Source organism: Chlamydotis macqueenii, chromosome 2, assembly GCF_036417535.1.
Source record: "Chlamydotis macqueenii isolate bChlMac1 chromosome 2, bChlMac1.mat, whole genome shotgun sequence".
NCBI classification, from domain to species: Eukaryota; Metazoa; Chordata; class Aves; order Otidiformes; family Otididae; genus Chlamydotis; species Chlamydotis macqueenii.
The window spans coordinates 65263388-65287114 of NC_141557.1; the positions used below are offsets into that span (position 1 = coordinate 65263388).

At 41.0% G+C, this 23727-nt stretch overlaps 1 long non-coding RNA gene across 2 annotated transcripts in view; it reads right to left on the minus strand.

Annotated features, from left to right (window-relative positions):
- Positions 1-23727, minus strand: part of LOC147601677 (uncharacterized) — a 264462-nt gene that overhangs the window by 44068 nt on the left and 196667 nt on the right. For both annotated transcript variants that reach the window (XR_015257942.1, XR_015257941.1), the window contains exon 6: positions 7825-7992. This is a non-coding gene — a long non-coding RNA (uncharacterized LOC147601677). The remainder of the gene's footprint in view (positions 1-7824; positions 7993-23727) is intronic.

A 23727-nucleotide genomic window follows, 5' to 3' on the forward strand; every position in this document is an offset into this window, starting at 1 on the left:
TGGCATTGGGTGGAGTTTTTTGTATGGAGGTTTGCAACCTTTTGCAAAACCATTCTCCTCACTCTTCTTTCCCTCTGCTCTACCCCAGAGCATCTGCAAGAGGAAAGGATGGGTTTCAGTGGTCTGAGTGTTGGAGCTGTATGTTTTGCATCAAAGATGATCATTTATTTCAGGAGGTAGACCTGTTGGACACAGAACAGGCGCGGGTGGCTGCCCCATGGCAACGCAACAGTCATCTGATGTCACCGTGAGTTCACACACCTGCTCTAACGGTGCGCAGGGCTGAGGGTTTTCCCTGATTGATGTGTGCAACTGCTTCATGGGGCTGCATGGGTGAAGGATGTGGGCTGGCCCCAGCGGCGCACCAACCTGAACTTCCCCTTGACATTGCACAAGGAGAAGACAGACTGAGACTCATACCTGCCCACCCACACAGACAAAACAGCATTTGTAAAAATGTATGACCTTAAAAATCAGGACACGAGCAAAGAGAGGGAAACACCTCTCCCTTTTTCTTTTTCTTTCCTTTCTCCCCTGCACTGCAAATAAGTCATGTATGAAAACACCAGCATAAAAAGCAGAGAGCTGGCTTTAGCTCTGGTGGAGCTCTGCTGATTCAAATCAAGTCACACACACAAACTAGGCTGGCCCATTGCCTTCACTATGTTTGATACTATGCTCCTGTTATCACCCTCCTAGAAATTCACTAAGATCTTTCTAATTCTCCATTTATCTATTTCACTCCAAAAAGAAAAAAAAAAAAAAGGGGGAGAGGGCAAAAAAAAAAACAAGACGACTGCACTTTTCTTTACATGAAAAGTACAAGTTTGGCTTAAGTATCTGGAAAGCACAGAAGGACCAACTTTTCAAGTCTACAAAAACAACCACTTCTACCACATATGCTCACCTATCTCCTGAGAGGAAATTCACTGCTCAGAAACCTGATATTCCACATGCTCTAATTAAGGAAAAAGGAAATAGCTTTCACAGTCTGTTGTGCAAGGGCCAACAAACATAAGTCAAACACTCACCTAAAACCATGAAAACACTTTGAAAAGAAGTAAAACAAACATTCTGCTGATTTCCCAGATGTATATCCAGTAACGTTTCTGATATAAAGGGCAGTGAGTAGGAAAGAGGAATAGGAAAATTTGGTGATGTAGGAGGGAGAGGTTCCTTTATAATCCAGTCTCAACTCATTTTATGCATTTGTGATGGAGTGATTTGCTCTGAGCTGCTTTAGCAGTGCTACCAGGGTGATGCAAAATGGACAGTGCCTCATCTCAAAAAGCTACTTTCTGAGAAGCATTATGGTTTCCTGGTCGCACTTATTTCTGTAGCATCTATTAAATGCTTAGGTAAAGACAACAAGAGTCAAGGGAAACACAGCCCAGTAAGTCTTCATAGAATTATAGAATCATTTAGGTTGGAAATGACCTTTAAGACCATCAGGTCCAACCATTAACATAGCACTGTCCAAGTTAGGGACACTAAACCATGTCCCTATGCTCCACATCTGCACGTCATCCACCGCCTGAAGTTTCAGGAAGAAAGTATCCCTCCTCCTGCAAGCATTTAGGCGACTCCAAGACTTCTTTCACATTGAAAACACTTTGTATCCATAGTGCAACATGCTATTCCACCTGCTTCCAACCAGTTCAATGACAGTGATTATTCATCACATTTGTACCAAAGAAGGAAAAAAAGTGCTAGCCAAAAATAACGTTTACATACACATTTCCATTTCCACTTAGCATCACTGTTATCTGCCCCTTTGAGCTCAGCAACAGCGCTGAAAGAAGGCAGGTGAGCCCAGCAACCAGTTCTGAGATTAGAGATTGCAATCAAGGGTTGTTCACTAAACAAACCAGCCAGCATTTTTTTACAAATCTAGAGACTGCTAAGAGCATGCTTAAGTTTTCCAGTATAAATGCACGTTATTCTATTTCAGCCAGTGACACTGAAAAGGAGACACTTGATGGGAATGGCATTACAAGTCTAGAGGTAAGACCTGAACACTGCGACTCCTGATGGAAAGAGGTGGCCGCGCATTCTTATGCAGCTTCTGCTTAAGAGTCAGCTACAACAACAGTACTTGAAATGCAATGGTAAGAAATGTAACTCTTCTTATCTATTTTCTTCTACCAATGTCAGTTAAGCGTAAGACACACTGTTCTTTAGATGTGGATGCTATACGAGATCTAGACTCTTCCACCTTGTTTTGCAAGATGGAACTTCAAAAATAGAAAGCAAATGCTAGTTTCCTTTTCAGGCGTGTTTTACTTGTTGATCATTTACTGTGAATGTACTAAAAAAAATTCTGCTGAAATACATTGATCTGAAAAGACTTTACTACTACAGGCTATGTAGGACAAAGCAAGGACAAAGCAAAGAATTCTAAATCTTTACAGTTGCTTGTGAGCCATACCTTCAGAGAAATTATAACATTTTTGCACCTTTATGCATCTTACACTGTTCACAGAAAAACAGTAATTATGTCTGATGTAAAAATCAAAGTATTATTAACAGTAATAAAACTACATTTTTATATAGCATCTTTTTATCCCTAGAACTCAAGGTACCTTGCTTACTGTCCCCATTTCACAAATATAAGACCTCAGGAACTTTGAGATGCAGTTACTTTCTTAAGGCTATAAAAAATGCCATTGACAGATCTTGGAACATAGCTCAGGCTCTGCAGTCCTACCAGATGGTAGGCAAAAAAACTAGATACCTTGGGGTTTTCCTTCTTTGAATTTCCACCTATGCCTTCATGTATTTTGATTTGCCTCATTCAACATTTAGCATAGCACTGCTTCATATCCTGGCTTTCCAGGTACACAACTTTTTCTCTGGAACTACCCTGCTTTCTACAAGACTGAGCAACTACATGTACAAAAACACTCACAACTTGAATTTGCACTCGAAAGGTCAGTCTCTCCCTGCCCCACCAAGTACCATTAGAGTGCATATTTGGGAAAACAAGTGGACAACATGAGATACTGGCCTGTCTTTTCCTGGCAAGGTAAAAATGTTACCTACTATTGCAGTTTCTCCTCTTGGTCAGAGTTCATTGACACTGCAGTGCAGTGCTTCGAGTATTAAAAGCCCGCAGTAATGCCATGATCACAGCTACAAAAGCAGAATTTTCTAAACTATTTGTATTTTTTGTGCATCCGCTCTCCCTCTTAGAAAGCAGCATCTTTACCTCTCTCTTTCACTTGATTTACTAAATGCAGTCTTAGCACCTACTATAGACAGGAAACAGGAAAAAAAAAATCCAAACTACATAGTTACACATTTCAGGAAGAAAAAAAGCCCACAGTGATCACTCAGTGGCAGATGGTATCAGTAGAAACATCATAGCCATCTTCCCTGCCGCCCCAACTCTGTTTCATCTTGAACACCCGGCACTGCCAGAACTCCCTTTGACAGAACAGAGATATCCACAGCTGTCAAAAATTTGAGCCAACCAGTCCAGCACAGCTGGATGGATTATAATAAGGTTGTAACTAACTCAAGCACCTTCAGCTACCAGCTACACATCTATTCACTCCAGAGGTACCTCTGCAAAAGGAAAAGCTGTATCTCCCTGTACCAGTCTGGCCACCTGCAATCTGGCTGAAGCAAGCAAGCAGCTCATCCTCTACTCTCACAAAAAAAGGTCTGTAATTTGCAGCATGAGCTCCGTAACAGGGTCTTTACATTACATTGCATATCATAACATCTTTTTATTGTCCTTACAAAGTCTCTCATGCCAGATAGCAACTCCCAAATTCTGAGGCCCCACTAGCTTGGCAGTATCCAGTGGTGGATGATCAAAGTGGATGTCGTAACTACTACCCACCAGCATGCTTACCCGTACACCTACTTCCTAAGGTAGGTGTGTTGCTTCACATGAAAAAATGTCATCAAGCTGGAGAGGAGCAACTGCTGTGGTGTTTTACCTTGTGGCTAATAGCAGAAGGGTATTCTGTAGTTGAGAATAGAAGGCAAAGGGTCTGTGAAGCAGGAGATCTTTTTAAGTTCCTCTGCCTATAGATTTTTTTGCTGAACTTCTTCTTTTGAGATGAAATGTAAAGGCAGTTTCCTCATCTATTCCTCTATTAAAAAAAGATCAACCAACTTGAGTTCCTGAGTAACTGCCTAGTAGTTTGGAAGTACTCCTCTAAAGTTTCGTTGTGCATTTTCTGACAATTAACACAGGAAATCAGTTATGAGCTTTTTCAGACTCAGAAATAAGTATCAGTTATACAGACATGAATCTGCAATTAGTGGTGGCAGGACAATAAACATCATGTAACTTTGTCTTGCTAAGCAAAAGCCAAAATGAATGGATTAAATAATTATCTTAAATCAAGCACATAGTCAGATTCCAGCTCATCTTCCTGTTCATGTCTCCACATGCTCTCAACACAGAAGAAATCTCATCCCTTAAGTAAACAAACACATAAAGGCATCAACTAAATTAGAAGCTCCATGGAGTTGGCAGATTATAACCTCATCACTTTTTTTCTTTCCTTCTTTTTTTTTTTAAGCACTTCCTTTCTAAACTGAGTTTAATTCACCTGAAAAATTTAAGCATAGAGTATCTTGAACTCACAGAAGGAAAGCTGCTCATTCATGACTATGCTACTCTTTCGGTCTGGTTTAATTTGACTTACAGCAATTTATTGATTTAAAGCAAACACAGAAACCTGGTAAAAGTGGATGCAACAGTACCAAATGGGTTACTATTCAAAAACAGCAAATGTAAATGCATTTTAAAGCAAAAAAAAAACCAAACCTCTCCTGTCTTTGGCTACATGCAATGTATGAGGAGGTAAAGTTACAACTATAAATTCTTTTTTTTTTTTTTTTTCACAGAGACAAAACCTTGTTATTAACCCTCAGGCAAATCATCAGCCTCCACATTGCTCAGTTTTCTATCCTGGAGACATTCATGGCAAAAATAACCTCTGAGAGGCCCCATGATCCAGAAACACCCAGCTGCAGGTGTGTCTATGGATATTTGTCTATTTTCTTTCAACATTTCCACCCTGTGGCTGCTTATCTAGACCGCCCTCTTCTTTCCACATTAATCTCTGTTTATTCTTCTGTTTGGCAGCGAGAGAGGGAAGAACACTAACACACTCTTGTTTATGGTCCTCTGGACCACTCCTAGTAGCTGTGCTTTGACTCAACAAATTTCAGGAAAGTCAGCACTGAGAAGAAATGTGCAACTTCCCAGCCACACTGCTCTGTAAGGAAATGAGTTGTGCTCTGTAGGGAAAGGGAAATTGCTTTGGAAGTCTAGACTGGACCCTTCCTTTTCCATCACTCCTCCTGTTTCCCCCTTGAATACATTTAAGACAAAACAAAAGGAAGGTGGAGAATGGAAAGGAATCATTGGGCAGTTTCCACCTCTGTGTGTAATACAAACACAACTGGATGTGGATTTAAACACTGGTGAAATATCAGCTAGAGGAAAGGGAGAAGAAACACAGGACTACAGAAGTGCCTAAGAGGCAAGGATGTTGGCAGCATCTTGTGTAGCAAAATGGGAATCAGGAATGTGCTGAAAGGCAATATACTGCAGACAGCCACCCTGGTCCTCCTATCAGGTTGGATTTGTCTTTAAAATGCAGTGAGTACTGCAGCTGTGGTCCTAGTTGACTAGAACTGTGCCAGTGAAAGGGAAAATCCTGCAAGGTGCTCTATTTTGGGATTACCCCCAAACTCAAGACACAGTAAGAAAAGCCACTCTGAAATAGGATTGGAACAGCAGAGAACCTTGAAACAGTCAAATGAACTCAGGTGAACTTTAAAAGAAGCCCATAGAGACTCTAAGATGGAGGAGAGGGGTCAGATAAATTGACCGACATGGCCTGAATTTGGCAGGGAAGCCCAACAATAAAAATAATTGAAAAAAATAATTAGGGGTGGGGGCAAATATATATATATATATATATAAAAGAAAGGTAGCTTGGTACTACTTGATTCAACTGGGGACCAGATAATACAAGAAAAAGCTAGGAGACTTTTCCCGATTCAAGGAGCAAAAGAGGGACCAAGGGAATGGATGAAGAAGTTGCTTGGTGTTGAGGAAGAATGATCAAGGGGGAAAAAAAAAATAAATCAGACTATAAATTTAAAAATGTTAAAGATTATGCCAGAGGAATCTTTAAATCAACTGGCAGGAGGAGCACCAAGGGAAGCAGTCCTAAGAAGGAGAAAGCAAGAATAAACACGTGCATGTGAGCATTTAAACTAAACTGCAGTATGGACAAGCACTGAGCCTCACTAACTTGCTTGATTTCCTGAATAAATGAAAGGATATACTTTGTTTGAGTTTGTTTGGTTTTGATAAGGAGCAACAAAAGGGGAAAGAGTGTGAAACCAATCCATCATAAACTGATTCTTTGTGTGAACCTTGGGAATATTGCACTGAATACTCTTAATTCCTGCTGCAGAAACGGAGTCACTGCAGCTTATATGACATTCCCTCTACTCCCCTCACTCCCCATAGGAAAAGGAAACCAGGTTACATTAAGAGAGCAGCAAGATCACAACTTTCTATGACTCAGGGGCAGAGCTCACGTTGTGCCCTTGCTCTGTATTCTCACAGAGATGCAAAAACCAATACACACAGCAGCACTCTCCGTGCCTTCTGTCCCGTTTCCTAAGAAAAAAAAAAAAAACAAGGGAACACTTTGAACCACCCTTTAGTCCCTCCTGGCACATATCTCTATGCGGAGCTGGGGAGAGGAAAGGGAAGGAGCAATCAGACAACGTATCAGTCAAGAGCTCACAGGGAGGAGTGCTGGAAACGCCTGCTGAAGTCACACCGCTCATATGCTGAGATTATACCAGACTGCATTGTGCACCAGAGCTTAATGTTAAGTTTATAAGTTGCTTTACTTTCCAGTCCTAAAATATAAAAAAAAAGTAAAAAAGGAGAAGAGGGTTTGGTTTTATTATAAAGTTTTACTCTTTAAGGAAAATTCTCAGGAGTGGGAATTAATGTGAGGCTTGTATGTCTGAATCATCCTGTTAATTCTCTAAATCCCACAGTATGTGGGGTTCGGATAATGTTTTTGGTTAGGAAACTTTTTTTAAAAAATCATTTATATTTATTTTTAAAAAGAAAAAAAGAAAGAAAGAAAAAAAAAGTGGTTGAGAGTGGTTTAGTGGTTCTAAATCACAGCTGGACCCAGAAAGACCAGTTTTGTTTTTAAACAAAGTTAGCAAATTGCCCTTAAACTGGTCAGTTCCAGTAATCAGCATCAGAGTAATGACAGTCACTCAGTCTGTTTCCCCTTTGCCAGACCAAAAATAGCTGTTCAGCTAAATTCTTCCCAAAAGTGTTTATTTCGGCTGAAGTGAGTGCAGTTAAGTTGCAGACACAACCTTCTTGCATTTGGAAAATGACACCTCTATACATAACACCGTTTCAACATCCCTCTCTCTGTATATTCAGAGATACCACTAGACATATTATAGGTCCTAGAGAATATATCTTCAAATTAACCAAAAGCATCTCCTCCCTTTCTTGTTAGGCACAGCACCAAAATAATGTATTTTATCAGATGCTGCCTGTTAATTACAGCCTTTGTGCTCTTTACAGCACACTTGTAATGCGCCACAGGAAAACTACCGGTTTCTCTAACAGTCATCAGAAGTTGTGCTGATTATAGGGACTTTCATATTTATTTGAGCCAGCTACAAAAAAACCATAAAATCATCAAAATCATAATAAATTTTCCAGATGTTAAGTCAAAACACTCCTAGTTAACCATCTTGGAAACGCCAAGTTGTAGCCACAACATTATGCACTGTACTCACAGCACAGAAAGCCTGAAGAGCAGAGGTACTGTGAAGCTTATTCTGCGCAATCCTTCCGAGGCACCTCATCACCAGGACACTGAGGATGCTGCCGAGAGCAAGGACCACACAGCCTTGACAGCTGGTAAAGTGATCCGTCTGCATCTCCTAGCAGAATAAAGACGTTACCTGTAAGAAATTTGAACAATAATAAGTTAGAAACACTAAAAACATGTATTTCACACCACTAGAGCCACTCATGTCCCATCCTAGTCCTTCCAGTCTTGGAGAACAGGAGAACCACACTTAACACCTCAGTTTCACTCCAGTCAGCATAAACCAGCATTTTTTCCAGAGACTGGAAAAGACACCGGTGTCAAGGTTGGGGGCAGGAGAATGACATGGAGTTCACAGATATAAAATAACTGTTTCATAACTTGTGAAAAAATTTATCTGAGCAAGTCTATTGGAACAAGAATGTTAACTAAAAGGAGCAGATGAAAACAATTTTTCTGCCCATGGTCACTCAGCATGAGACAGTGGAAGGAAATTATGGTGAGTCATCTCAACACGGGATACAGCAAAAACTGAAGGAGTATTGGATACAAAACCCAAGAGATAAAGGCCAGCGTAAGCTACTGATGAATCCTGATGAAGTCACAGTCAAAGTGAATCAATCTTTATTCCCCTTGACTCAAACTATAACACATTTTTAGAATTACATAATTTTATATTAGCTTTAACAAGAGACTAAACATTTTTATTTGTTACCATTCCTAAAAATGGAGAAAACAGCCACACAATTTCAATAAAAACGAGTCAATATGGTAGCCATTGTTACATCTATATAACTGTATTTGCATAGGCATGTATGTACACACATAGTACAAGCTGATTCATTATATTTATTTATATATATATATTTATTTATACACACATTGTATAAGGTTTGTTTCAGACCTGAGAAAGAGCGTGTGCTTCCAAAAGGTATTTTTCTCCATCAGTTCATCTAATAAAAGACATTTCCTCTCTGATCCTTATAGTGTTACACACACTAATTATAGTATTATTTACGTACATACAACACATACTTACTCCTCCTCCTTTTTTTTAAATTGTTTGACCTACATCAATGGACTGCAAATAATTACACACTACTAACTAATAAAGTATCCACACTTAAAAAAAAATATTGAGTAAGGTGTTCTTCTTACTAATACACATGGCTTCCTAAGTTTTACTTTTATATATATATATTTGTGTATATATATATATATATTTCCCTAAAAATAAAAGGGTACTATTTATGTTTTGTACATAAGCAAAGGATAAAAACTTCACACTGCAAGTCTTTACAACCCCATAATTTACACTCTGGTGTCATAAACCAGCAATAAAATATTTTAGAGATAGCCATAAAACTGTGATTCAAGTTCAATCTTTTCAAAAGCTCTGCTTCAACTCAGCTGTTAGGGTCTGAGGAGGATTATTTATATTTGATCAGTGGCAAAGTGCACATGTTCCAAACTTTTCCTAAAGTTTGCGCCTTTTCTAATGCAGCCTCCCAGCTCAAGCTCACCCGTGTCAGGGAGGGGGCTAGAGATTTTGCTGCAAATGCTTTCGTCTAAAGAGACTTGCATCCTTGAATAAGAAATGTTTCATCTGAAATACATGGAAATTTGGGGCAAGGCAAAGAAATGCAGGACTCTCACTGAACTTTCATTTGGATTTCCGGTGGGCTGTGACAGATGTGGACTTTGAGGGCTGATCTTGCAACAGAGTTTGCCCCAGCTCCCTGGACTTCATTGCTTCCAGAATCTGCACCTCTAGGGCATTCAGGCATTCAACTAAAACGCAAATTTCCCCAACATATCCAAAACATGGTAATCTGTGAAGCTTCAGAGCCTTACTCCTGAACAGATGAAGTGAATCTGAGAGTGGAAGCTGGGGACAGATCTCTGGGATCTGACTCCTGCCTTACCATTTGGGCTGCCATAGGCCACTACCCTCAGGCCCAGAGGTCCCCAAGGCAGCTGCTGCCAGCCCCATGGAGATGGATGACGTCCCAGCAGGACAGCCCTTGCAGGCTGTGACCAAATTCCAGCTACTTCTAGGCAGTCTCGGTACAGGAAATGCGTTTGTTTTGGCTATCTGGTTTTAAGTTTCAGGTCTAAATAATAAATTAAAACCAAAATACCACTCCAGTCCAACTCAGACTGAAAACAAAAGTTGAAAACATACCAGAGAGGTGTCACACACACCAGAAAATTTATTTCAACTTGTTCTTGAACAGAACAAAGTAAGAGGAAGAATGAAACGGTCCACGCTCACAGCCTGCTTCACCAGTTAATCACTTACAACAAATTGTATTTGAAGATTATTTGGGGCTTGAGTCTACACTCACTGCAGTCAGTTGGAGCTTTCCACTACATGAGTGGGAATATAAGATGATCAGATATTGTAGAAGATGAAGCAGTGACCTGTTATAGAAAATGCCAAGTTTAGATCTCATAGTAAGGCATTTAGACCCAGTCCACAAGCAACACAGAGGTTACATTTGAAAATAACGCCAAATGAGAACAGCTTTGATTCTGCTGTTAACCCACTGAATTGGAGCAAAGACATTTTCCTAAGAAATACTGTAATGATTTATCAGTAGGATATTACAATAAGTAAGCAGATGTTATACATCAGAAGATGAGTGTGGGAAAGTGGCACATATTGTTCCATAAAACACTAAGGCAAAAACTTGGATTTTGGTTCTTCTAACACTCACTTCTTTACTTGACCACAGGAAGCAGGCTACAAAATACCACTTTGTACGGTGAGAACTGTTACAGTCAGGAGGTGTGTAACACCATAATTACTCTTACTGCTTCTCTCTACAAAGAATAAATCCATTTTACCAAATATTTCCTTTTTCCTTTTTTTTTTTTAAAAACTCCATTTCTGGAAAAGTAGGCTTGTGTAATTTCGTTTTATTTATTTATTTATTTTAAGGTTACAAAAATGTCAACAGTTTGCTAGAATTTCCTTGACCAGACAAGCATCAGTGATGACCAGGAAACAGATTTCAGAAGGCTTTCCTGCATGCTTCAAAGTAATGTGGTTTGGTTTTGGTTTTCAGTTGTAGGTTATACTCAGCTTAGAAATCAGCAAAGTCAGTATTTCAGGATATTCAAGATTCCTGGAAACCTCTAAGAATCGTAACATGTCAGGCCCTGATTGGGAGTACGCTTACCTGTTTAACCTCAAGCACAAGACCTCACATCTTTATTACACAAAACTTTAATCAAGCGTTTAACTTTGAACATGCATTGAAGTGCTTTGCTGAATCAGGAAGGATCTGGACCTTTTTAAAGAGCAGCATCATTAACTGACTGCAAAGATGTAATATCCTGCAACTAGGCTCCTAATGATCCGTGCCTGCTCGCAAGCAGCTCTGGTAGCACACAGCAGCCAGCTGGTCTTCTGCAGCAGGGCACATGGACCACTGCGAAACTCATGGGGTAACCACGTACTGCAGTACAGGTCACTGCTTGCTCCAGATGTACTGGTTCCTATGTGTACCTGGCCACTAGTGACAATAAATTTTTCAAAAGGTCTCAATTTTAGAGTAATCTATAAACTAATACTGAAGTGTTTTACTTAAATGATAAGCTTTATAGTGGAAGAATATAAAAGACAGTGTCTTTTACAGGTGGTTAAGCACCGACAAAGCTGAGACATTTGATAAATGCCGAGGGGTTGCTGGTGAGGATATTCTAATGTAATGTTCATTCACATAATAAAAGGAGATTTAAAAAAATCATACATTATGATTGTTTCCTTTGTGTTGTTTCATCTTTCAGAGCTACATGGAATTGCAGCCATCACTTGCCTCAGACTTTCTATGGAAGCCGATACCAACAACATACGGTTTGGGTACAAACTGAAAAAAGAAAGGTTTTGAAAAACGTAGATCTGTTTGAGGCTGAGTAAATAAATAATTGATCAAAGCCACATCCTTAGTGGAAAAGGAATGCTACAACTAGGAAACATGTTTCCAAATCAGCCGCCTTAGTATCTTTTGTAACCTAGCACTGAAAAGCTCAAGAAGAGATCGCATTCAGTGATCAAAATAATGCAGCTCCTTTAGGTTACTCCAGCTTAAAATCAAGCTTCTCACACCCCCCTCTTCGAACAAAAAGCAAAATCAGAGGAATTTAAGCAAACCTCCATAAGATTTTATTTTAACTGTACCTAAATCAATTTAACATCATTATGCCTAGTTCTTCTTCCCAAAACTCTTCATACAACTTTCTCAGGTCAGATTTTTACTGCATGCACTATCTATGCTCTCTCTCCATACACTGCACTCTGCTTTTGTGCAATGTCAAACAACATGTGCCTGCACTTTCAGCTGGAACTTTTAAATAGCATTGTCATACAAATGAAAGAAAATGTTTTAGCAGTTTAAGCTGGTTATTGTTTCTTCTGCTCCAGCTAACATTCTTGCTTACTTTGGATGGGTAATCGGTCTATAGTCTCTGGTTACACATTCTTACACAACTCAGATAAAATGCAAAGGATAGTTTAAAAAAAAAAAAAACAGTCTGGGCATATACTGTGTGAAAATACTTTTCCAAACTCTTGTGAAAAACATGGGTAGAATGGAGTCACTGTTACTAATAATTTTTAACATATCTCTGATGCACCAAGTTAGCTTCCAATCTTTCAGCTACAGACCAATCAGACTTCAACACAAACAACAATTTTGACATGTTTTGTGTTACCTTAGTTGTCATATCTTGAATTAGGCCATTGCTGTTTAGAATAATTTTGTTTGTGTTCGAAAAACACTTGTAGAAATTCACAACTAATGGGATACCTCACAAGACTATTGTATCTGACATGATTATCTTTTGCCCTTCTTGGGGATGGAGTTACTTCAGGTACCTTGGCAGAATCTCTTAAGTAACCCATGACTAGGTGGCACATGTTCTCTTAGTGTCACTTTAGTCGAAACTGTAAATCTTTTCTTGTTCTTCTTGATTATTTTCAGCAGTATTTTACACTACGGAAAAATAGTGTAGCTTTCTGGTTCTTCAACCATCTTCAGTGTCCTGTAAATGATATCTGAAGGATGGAAAGAGTGTCAGCTCTTCTATCACCACAATATTTGGATTCCTACTGACATATTCAAACAAATTTTGAGAGACTGAATTTAAACCAAGCCTTAGTACTTGTGGTTTTCTTAGCCCACAACCAACTTCCCAGACTTTCAGTTTGCGAAAGTCATCGGAACATTAATAATTCTTCTCCCTTGAACCACAGATACCCCTTTCCCATTTATTTGCCTTCCTGCAAACACATTTTTTTCTTCAACACAAAACAGTTGCATCCTACACATCTAATCAGCACGACTACAGTATTTGAAACCTGCCTTTGATTAAAACCATACTGTCCAAACTATTCTTATATGCACCTACCGCAAGTATGTACCCACAAGAGCTTCTTTGCCTTTTTAAGTTGCAGTGGGGAAGCTTGCATTTTTCACACATCCCTTTCTACTTAGCAAATTCTTCCCACCTTGATGCTGCCCTTGTCTTTCTCTGCTCACCTCATTTCCTTTCTTACAGGTTGATTTTCCCTCACTGAGACTCCAGTGTGTTTTGTGCACAGGGCTACAGACATACGTTGATTTAGATGCAGAAGTACTTGGGGGTGAAGGGAGTGTCATAAAGAGATAATTGTAAAAATACCAGTATTTCAAGTAAGACTTTTTTTTTCCCTTCCTCTCCCCCGCCACTACAGCAGACCCTGTGAAACAAGTGCCCCCTTTCTCCTTCACCCAGTCTGTTCCTGTTCTGCTCTCGCTCTTGACATTACTGCAAGTCTCATGACTCAAAGATGCAGTTCCCAAAGAGAAATGCTCAAGTGAGAATGTCATGACCAGTTAACCACAAACGCTACCATTATTCATTGCTAGGCTGAATTATTCCTGCCCACCATGGATCACATCATTATGCAAACGCATGAGCTAAGAATATGGGGAAAGACTGGCAAAAGGCCTCTTTAAGAAGCATGCCAAATGTCACCGATTCATTTCATGAACAAAGCATGTCTATCAAGGTAATCTTTATATATTCCAAGTACTTCAATGCTTAAAGGAGTCCAGGTGTTTATTTCTGAACTTCAGTGCACACATTTCCCTGACTTACATTTTCAAAAGAGGGGATTAGATATTATAACAACAACAACAACATGAAAAAAAAGATTCAGCTCTGTTTTTCCATAGCTTCATTCACCACTGTGGTTCATTTCTCTTGGCAGTGACATTTTAAAAGCTGCAAGAAAAGACTAGAAACAAAGTTGACTTTCAGATTATTTTCTTTTAACTTTAAAGTTGTCAGCCTCATGTTTAGAGGGAATATTTAATCTTCATTGGTCCATTTTTTTTTTCTAGGACCTATACAGGGAAGTTTATAATTCAGAAAAAAATACAGAATAACAAAATATATGAAGAAAAACCTCCCTCAAGGGAAGGCTTCTTTTCAATTAGAGAAGAGACTAATCAAAGAGCAAATGACAGCAACTCATTTTCAGGGCACCACCACATGAAGACCCAGTTAGCAATTATACATGTACATGACAATAAGCCACGTGTGGCTTGAATATGCTGGAGCTGGACCCGCACAGTATTGCAGCTCAGTGATTTCACGGCGATGATCTCACCCTGCTGCCTGGGATCTTGTTGGGGGGGCAGATAATTGTGGTCAGATTTGGCACACACGTATCATTGGGAATCTTGCAGGACTGTCGTCACCCCTAGTATTACCATTACTGACACAAGCAGAGGAGACACAAAGGGGTACAGCAAGGTGCAAAGAGGTCACATCTCAAGAGGTGTTTGTGCTGCACCCATATGAGCAGCATCAGAAGAGATAAAGGAGTTACATGCACCTGGTTTCTCACAGAAGCACAGGATTTGAAATGAAGTCGCCACGGATCCCACTTGTGAGCACGACCACAAGCACCTTGTACCTGACTTCAAACTGCCCAAGTGCAAAGCCTCCTAAAAATGCCAGTTTGCTTTGCCAAGGAACAGCACAAGCAGCACAGGTTTCGCTTCTCCCTTTTCTGCCTCCACGGGCTCTGTCCTTGACATGTCCCCTGCAGGAAGCGGCATGGAGCAGGGTCGCTGTGGGGAAACATGCAGTGGGGAGGCATCGCCAGCCACAGTGCAGCTCCCCAGCCAGCTCAGGGCTTCACCTTGCACTGGCGCTCAATTTCCCCTCAGCAAGTTGTTAAAACAACTGCCTGACTACAGCCAGCCCCTCTCAGGGGCCAAGTTTAACTGTGTTATTGCACATTTATGCAAAGCAGGTCCCAGATCTGAAAGTATTTATACATAATAAAAGGTATCTTAATTTTACAGCACTTTGAGATTAAGTGGGTATAGTTTCAGATAAATACCAACTCCCAAAGAAATGGCTTAATGCTTAAAATATTTTGACATTATGGCAAGCTGCCCATAGGCCCCACAGGTTGCTTGAAAAACAGAAGGAGGAGAAAAAAAATTGCGTAGCAAAGATTTTACTAATATGTCCATCTTGCCTACCAGCTAGTTTGGTTTGATTCAGCAACCTCAGGAAAGGGATAGCAGGAGGTGTAGAGAGGAAGAAGTACCTGTAAAGCTGCACTGATTCAGTGCATTACCCATGATTTGCACCGTGCTCAGATTTCTAGTCCTTCAGCCATGCTAACCCTTTGCAAGTTAAACTCAGCAATGTCCACGACAAAGAAACCAGTCCTCTTCACAGCGGCTGTAGATGTGATTTGCCTCCTTCATCCGAAGGCAATAGGCGGGGGTCTCCTGGCTGCGCTGCGTTCTCAGCACACACAGAGGGGAGGAGGTGGGGGAGATAAGAAAGCAGGAGCTGCTGTCCCTAACCTGGGCACAGAAGAAATGAAGAATTGTGCACACGGTGAAGGCATGCTGCCTACACAGCATGCCTGGAAATTAACATTTTAGGATAGCAAAGGGCACACTGTTAGGAGGTTGTCTAAAGCCCAGGTCTAATAAATAAGGGACTTAGGGAGAGATGGTAGAAATTGCTTATACCAAAGAAAAGGAAAAATGTATTTTGGAGGAAAAGACAAAAAAAAAAAACCCAACTCTCTCCTCCCATCCATTTTCCTTTTGCCCTCCTGTTCTGCTGCAAAGAAAAAGCCTCACATTCAGTAGTCCTGCTATAAGATTCCTAACAGGAAGGGAGGGACAAGTATAGGGGAATTCCATTTACCCCAAAGGCTGGATTTTGTTTTATTTCATTTCCCTTTAGCTTGATTTTTTTTTTTTTTTTGCTAAAGCTTTGAACTTTTTTTTTTTTCTTTAATAAACGTTGCAGGAAAAACTACAGAAATTATGTCCAGGTTTAATCCCTATGTCAAAGCTCTCCACCCCATGCCCCCTCCTTAAGTGCACGCCTTGGTCACCCAGAGCTCCTCCATACCTCCTTACTGAGACCCAGGGTGAGGGAAGAAGAAATGACCCAAGCACCTCTCACTAATACTGCACTGATTAGTCATTTCCACTGTTATTCTGAGATGAAAAAAAAAAACCCAAAATTATCAAACTACAAGAAAACAGTAATATGTGGGAGCTGGGCAAAATGGTTGATTTTTCACACTTTATTGGCCATTTTCACTTCCTATGTGATTTTTTTTCCTCTTCTCTTCTCCTGCAAGCCACCATTCCTCTTCTCACTCTCTCCTTCTTAGGAGAGCTTGCAAAAGACCCGAGGGCAGCACAGGGCAGATGTCAGACCGCAACCTCTATCCCTCCGCACGACCTCTATCCCTCCATCCCGACCTCTACCCCCTCCATCCCTCTGTAGCCAGGCACGATGTGTGAATGAGGTTTGGTGCCGGTTTCCATGGCAATGCAACCACACAGTAAATGCACGCCTCACATCGATGTTTTTTTTTTTCCCACAGAGGTACACAAAACAATAGAGCTGAGCTTAGGATATATAGCTAAGCTTAAGGCGCATAAGGAGTTACCACCGCCATGGAAAGGCAGAGCATTTCTCTTAATATTTTCTCCTGCCTGCCTCTTTTTTCCTGCAGCAATCTGTCCTTTCTAAGCAAGCACTGAAGAGCACCAGTTTCAACAGCTCACACATATGTGTGGATGTACAGAGTATAGCTGTGCATACTCCCAGACAAGCGAGACCACACCATCTATATATGGTCAAACAGTATTTCAGTGACCCCTCTTTACCCTCTTATGTCTGAGAGAGTTTCTTAAGGGCTTTCCTCAGAACCACAAAGCTGGAGCTTTAATTCCTGACCTATTTCCAAAGCTCAGAGAAAGCCAGCACAGATGTATGTTCACCACAGCAACATCCTGTGATTTTGTACAGCAACTTAAAAAAAAAAAAAAATCTGAACTTGCAAGGCTAAGCACTCTGAAAGCTCTTAGATCAAAAAAGTCATTAGGAAAAAAAATATTTATCATTTGTTTTAATGTCTTCCTTTTTAAAAGAAAGTGATTTTCATTAGATGAAAGCACTTAATGGTTTGAATGACAATCTAAGGGTTTCAAACCTCCAGCATGGGTGTAGCATCTGATAGCTAATCATTTCCTAAGCTCAAGGAAGGGCAGAAAATACACGTTGCACAGGACATCCCTCAGCTCCACCACCTTCCTGCCTCACTCCTGCAGAGAGCTAACCACGCTCCTCAAACAGGCGAGAAGGCACAGCTGCCCTCAATGGAGCCCGAGACTTGTGCAAGACCTTGCAATTCTGTACACTGCACAGCAAGCTGCCATTCTTCAAGTCCCGTTTTTGGGCTGGCCATTCCCAACTCCCTCAGGATCAGGCAAAGAATTGATACAACATTTTCCTGAGTTATACAAAAATTTACCTATCATGCCAATATTGGACCGTAAAGACCCTTGCCAGAGCCAAATATCTTACTCAACCCTGCAGCTAACATACGTACTTCTCAGGGCTTTTCAGTACTCTCATATAACTGTCTTCCACAAATCCCAGACATCAAAAACTAATGTTGCCTGATGAGCCATAATTGACACAATGACAATCAAGTATCTCATATCATCATATAATCTTTTCTTAAGCAGTATGACAACCTTTCTAGCTATCCACACCTCCTTTAAGCATTTCACTTTAAGCGCAATGAAATGAACTTTAAAATTGGCAGTTTAGTATAATGAAACATTTGCAAGAGCTGTAATGTCTTTTTATCATTTTGCTCCTAATCAGCACCCATAATTTACACTTAATTCAGATTATCCATGTACTGCTACCATAAAAGGGAGAAAATTGCATCATTTGATTGTAAAGTAAGATTAAAAATACTGCTCAAAACCTATCAGGTAAAATATGAATGCACAAAATGATCAGTAAGCTTTCACACCTGGGGTGAGAAAGTGGACATGAATGTACGGAAAGTTTCCAAAAGCCTTCCTCTCTTCCTTTCACATACTGTATGGAAGAGCGTGCCAAACCCCAAAGAAACGTTCCCGCTTTGGGGTGTGGGGCGGGGGGAGTAAACCACATGCTTTCCATAAATAGCGCTCTCCTCCCTTAAATAAACCACGCACACTCATCCCGTGACTATGTTAGGATTTAAATATTTTGCTAACCTTATGCTATATTCTGAGGAAAAGCAAAAAAGCAACACTGAAAAACATGTGCCCCCAAACAAGTTATACGCGGGTGTGCCGAAAAGGCAGCTTTTCTTCTGTTTAGAAAAAGGGGTGCCCTCGCTAGGAATGCAGCCTGATTCATCCTAGGTCATCTGGAATGGCTCAGCTCAAAGGTCCCGCTATTTATCCACAGCTAAGAAACTGCCCGGCCATGCTGCCTCTATAATGAAGGTGGCTTACCCTGCACAGGGGGTAAGAGAATAGCATCAAAAGAAACAGTCTTACTGGGATGTTTAAATGAGGAATCATCTGAGCAAGCCACTGTCTGAGGAAAGAGAAGTAGGTTTCTTTGGACAGATTATACAATTTAATTAATTAAGGCTCATACCAGAAGCAATCTGAGTGCAAAGACACAACTCAACTGAAATGACAGGCTGGTCCAGAGCCCTTCACCAGACTTGGCTGGGTCGCATCTGGGAAAACTCGAGCATCCTGAATGGCTGCGTTCAGTCTGCTACAGAAAAAGCAGACTTCTCTCCCAGTAAACTTTGCATTGCCTCACAATACCCTCAGCCACAGAATGAAGCAAAGATCAAAGGAAGTCAGTAAGAAATCAACCCCCACCCAGCCCTCCTCTAACTCTGCCCCCTAAAAGTGAGTGAATTAGCACTTTGCATTTATGGACAGGCCACATTGGAGCCTGTACCCCCTAATCGACAAAACATCAGCTTTGGTTTTAAAACCTGGGACATGAGGACATTAAAGTAGGGCAATGGGCAGATTATGAGGGCAACTACACTGAGTCCTGTAATTCAGTATATGAATTCCAGGTTGCAAAAAGCAGATTGTGGGCAACACAGTGTGAAATGGCAGAAGCAGAGATAATCAGATAGGTCATCAAAAAAAAAAAAAAAAGAAAAAAAAAACACCTCTGAAAGACTAAATTAAAATAGTGGAAACTGTCATCTTCTGATCTGTCTGTATCACACTCACAGCTATCAATAACCAAGTTTGCCCAAAAACTGTGGTGTTTAAAATAATTTTGTCAACTCCTTATTTGCATTGGAGGAGGGTTCAGCCATACGATACTCACAGATTCTACCTTCAGTATTTTTCTCCCAAAAAATGGCTAGAAATTTAGTACAAAAAAAAAAGTTAACTCATAGTTGAGTATATTATAACAGAAATGTAGCTTGACATTTTAAAATAAATTTTAAAAACACCCACCAAAAAACTCAAAACCAACCAAAAAAAAAAAAAAAAACCCCAAACACACCACACAAATAAAGCCCCCTGCAAATATTGCTGGGAAAGTATCATTTAGAAGTCATCCATCCTGGTACAAGTTTTGGGGGCAAAAATTGCCAGCAAGCCAAGTAGTGACTCTCCGACGTAAGTTGTGCCTTAGGACACATACAAAGGCAGAAGGCAGCTTTTATCATACTTTACCTACAGTCACGCTCAACTATTACAGTAACTATATTGACCTAAGAACAATAGGAAGAAATGTTCAAAATGTCAAAGTAACTGTTAAAATTGTAGAGTACAAAAACAAAACCTCATCACACACCCAGTGACCTGATGTCTCCCTGGGCTACCTCAGATATCTAAAAATCAGCAGCTCTCCTGGGCTCCCACCAAATTTGTCTTCATGGGTTACACAGAATAACAACAATTTTCACTTCCCTTTAGTAATGTTTCAAGTACGGTCACAAATGATGTCACTCCCCTCTACCTTCTTCACCAATACCCCTAAAAAAGAGGGGAAGGAAATTTAAAATGCCACCAAATAGAACAGCTATTTGGAGACCAGGAATGTGTAGACTTTGCTAGGGCTGACTGATCTAGGCTATTCTCTGCATTTCCATCCAGAGGTCTACACAGGTACCTGCCGTGGCTGCACAAATCTTGCCCAAAGGAAAAGAAATTCCTGGGTTCCTCATTCAAAGGCTCCAATGTGAAATGTGACCTGACCCTTCCTTTAAAAAAAAAAAAAAAAAAAAAAAAAAAAAAAGCTATGTTTCAGTGTGCTCTTGTTGCACGCTGCTAAGGCAGACCCAACAACAGACCCAGAAGAGCACACTGCAAGTCAAATTCTTTGTACATTTTAATTACAGGTTACACAACATGAAAGGTGGGTTAATAAGCTCATTAAAAATTAATAAGGAATTGCATTTTTGTACAGAAGATCAGGGGACTTAGCCTTTGGAGGGCTGATCAGAAAAATATATTACATGCAAAATTCACCTATAGTCCTCAGCTGGTAAAGAGGAGGGAGCAAAAGGGGCAGGGGATGGAGAAAGGAATAAGGGATTTTATTTAATAAAAACTTCTTGCAGAGAAGATTTTCTCATTAATCTGGTCCCTCTATACCAGAGCAGCAGATTCAAAAGGTTTTCTCCCATGTGATGTTTTTCAAGACCATTGAACACAAGCAACTCCACAGATGCAGGAAGCAGAAGAAAACTATTTCGAGCAGCAAAGCTGGAAAGGCAGACAATACTTGCCACCTCCAGACAGTGAGAAAGCATGCTCTCCCGGGGGAGCCGTGGCCACCCATATTTAATGCAGATAAGTGAGAACATGCTCCGCTCTGGCCAATACGAGACCCACTACTGCAGCTGCTTGCTTGAAGCGTTGGGTGGCCCTTTGCTTCAGCTGCCCTGAATGCTTTTAAATGGAAAACATGAGCACAGAGATCTGCGTGGTGTTCTGAGTGCAGCGGCCTGAAAAGGAGGGAGAGATGGGGTCATCCCCTGCCAAACACTGAGTCACAGCCCAGTGCCAGGGAATCCGCATGTGGACCCCAAGCAGAGCATCCTACATCAAGGTACTGAGCCAAGCTGGGCTGTGCATCAAGAAAACACCACCCTGAACCTCCCAGTAACACCCCAAAATTACCTGAGTGTAACGTATGTTTTAGCCAGACCTTGCTTACATCATGTTTTGGCTCTCTCATATACAACACTAATGTTTTCAGTAAGCAGACAGCATGAGAAAGGCACTGCATGCCAGGGCTTGCTCTACACCCTCTTTCTCGCCCCATCTTCACAGCACCATGTCCAGGGTTACACCTCCCAGCTCCCCACCTGTCCCTTGGAGGCAGCTGTGGCTCTAATACCTCATACTAAATTTACTTCCGAGTGTGCAGCAGGGAGTATTAACACATGATTTGGTCTATGATTAAAAAGAGATTTTTTTTTTCCTCCAAACAAGGTGAAAGGGAAATTATAAAGTTACATCCAGAAGAATATCATTTCCAAGTTAGACACCTTCAGTTTTTTTTTAAAAAAAACCTACAAGGTTCTAATTTATTAATGAATAGCTGCTGTCTTTGTAATTTTGCTGTACTTATTCCATTACTGTCTGACACTTCCTATTGTCACTGCTTGAATTTTTAAACACTTCCACATGACTAGTGCTAATCTCCACATTTCATGAAGGGCTGGTAATAAAAGGAGAGAGACGCATGGGTGTGTAAGAACGATTATAGCTAAACATGTGCTCTAAAGCCCACTCATAACATCTCTCAATTTCTAGCATTGCTCCCTTCCTCCTAACTTCCAGCTTCTGAAAAGAAAACAAAACCAGAAAGAAAGATTCCCCCCCCCCCCCTTTATTTTGGACTTGGGCTGGATTTATTCCTGATCAAGAGAGAGAAAGAGAGCTCCTTCTCAAAGCAAAAGGACTCCCCAGCACAGGGTGCAAAGATGCAGGACTTTTGTGTGAAACAAACATTGGCAAGCAAACAGTAAGCTTCACATCTTGATTTTCTCTCAAAATCTTGTAGAACTGGTACAACAAGCCTTTGTGAACAGCTGCTTTGAGGCTAGAACCCCGCAATAAACAAACTCTGATTTACACACAGGACTACATAGGCCTAGACAGTCTTTTATTTGTTTACTTCCAAGGATTTCCACACCTCTTTTACCCTGATTCTCTGTAACACAGATTTTCAGTAGATAAGTGCAAAGACCTTATGTGTTTGAAAGCACTGTTAAAGGACCTTTTTTAATTCATATTTTCTCAAAATCCTACTATCCACCTCTTGAAAGAACAGCCAAAGGGGTCCTCTGAGGCATTATACGTTTCAGTGGCACAAAAGCCAAGCATACTGACTGTAAGCTGACTGCATTCACCTTGCTCCCCAGCAGAAACATCTCCCACGCTTCTTCCACACAGAACCAACCTCACCACAGCCTTTGCTGGGAGCAAGTGGGTCTACTTGTCCTGCAACACTCACATCAGGTGTTTCACTGCCCCAGCAGCAGTAAACAAATCAAGCTGGACTTCTTCCATGTGGCTTGAAGCTACACTGTGGTGCATGGATTGCTGCTGGAAGCAAAAATGGCTCTGAAAATATCAGGAGAAGGCAGAGGTTTGGCATGAATAGCTCAGCCACCATTTCAAAACTGGGATAAAACACTGTAATGGCTGAAAACAGTGAGCTGCAACAGATAAATAACACACGTTCAGTCCAGGGTATTTACTTACACGGTTTCAGTTTGTTGAGATTCTGCCTGTTGCCTTAGAGCATAATGCAACTCTTTGCTACGGCTCCCATGTTTGGGAAGCATCTGCATACCTTCGTGCCCCTCCTTAGGGGAAAGGACCCTGGTCCCACCACTTCTTTGCATGCCCTCTTTTGCTTCTTTCCTCCTTCCAGGTTGCACAGGATTCCTTTCTCCTCTCAGCCGCTGCAGCTCTCAGTCCTGCCTCCATGCTCCACTTGTCTGTGCTCCCCTGAACATCTCTGGGGAGGGGTCTCTGCCTCCTCATCCCTTTTTATGTCCTCTGTCACCCTTCTGTCCCACCTCCCTGGCAGCAGCAACCCTCTCAGCTCTCATGAGTGAGCTCCCTTTCCCCTCCCTGGAAATGTCACTGGCTCTCCACTTCCCCTCAGGTCTGCTGTACTGGGTCTGTTTCCTGTCCTCAGCTCAGGTGCTTATTACAAACCTATGTAATTATACACAAACCCCCCACTGCCTTAAAAATAGCTTAAATGCATGCATGCCAGCAGGAAGCGGGGAGCACAAGAGTCTTTCCTTCTTTTCTTAAAACGCTGTGAAATTTACACTTCCAATCTAAAGACTACCATGGTAAACATGGACCCTGACTGTTGCTTAATAACATTCATTTTGTGCAAGTAACAGGCGTTTTTCACCACCACGTTCCAATAGTAGTTTCTCCATGCTGTATATGCACTCTGGACATCCACCTACAGATAGGGCTGCTTTACATTGTGCCATCAGTGCCTCATGGCT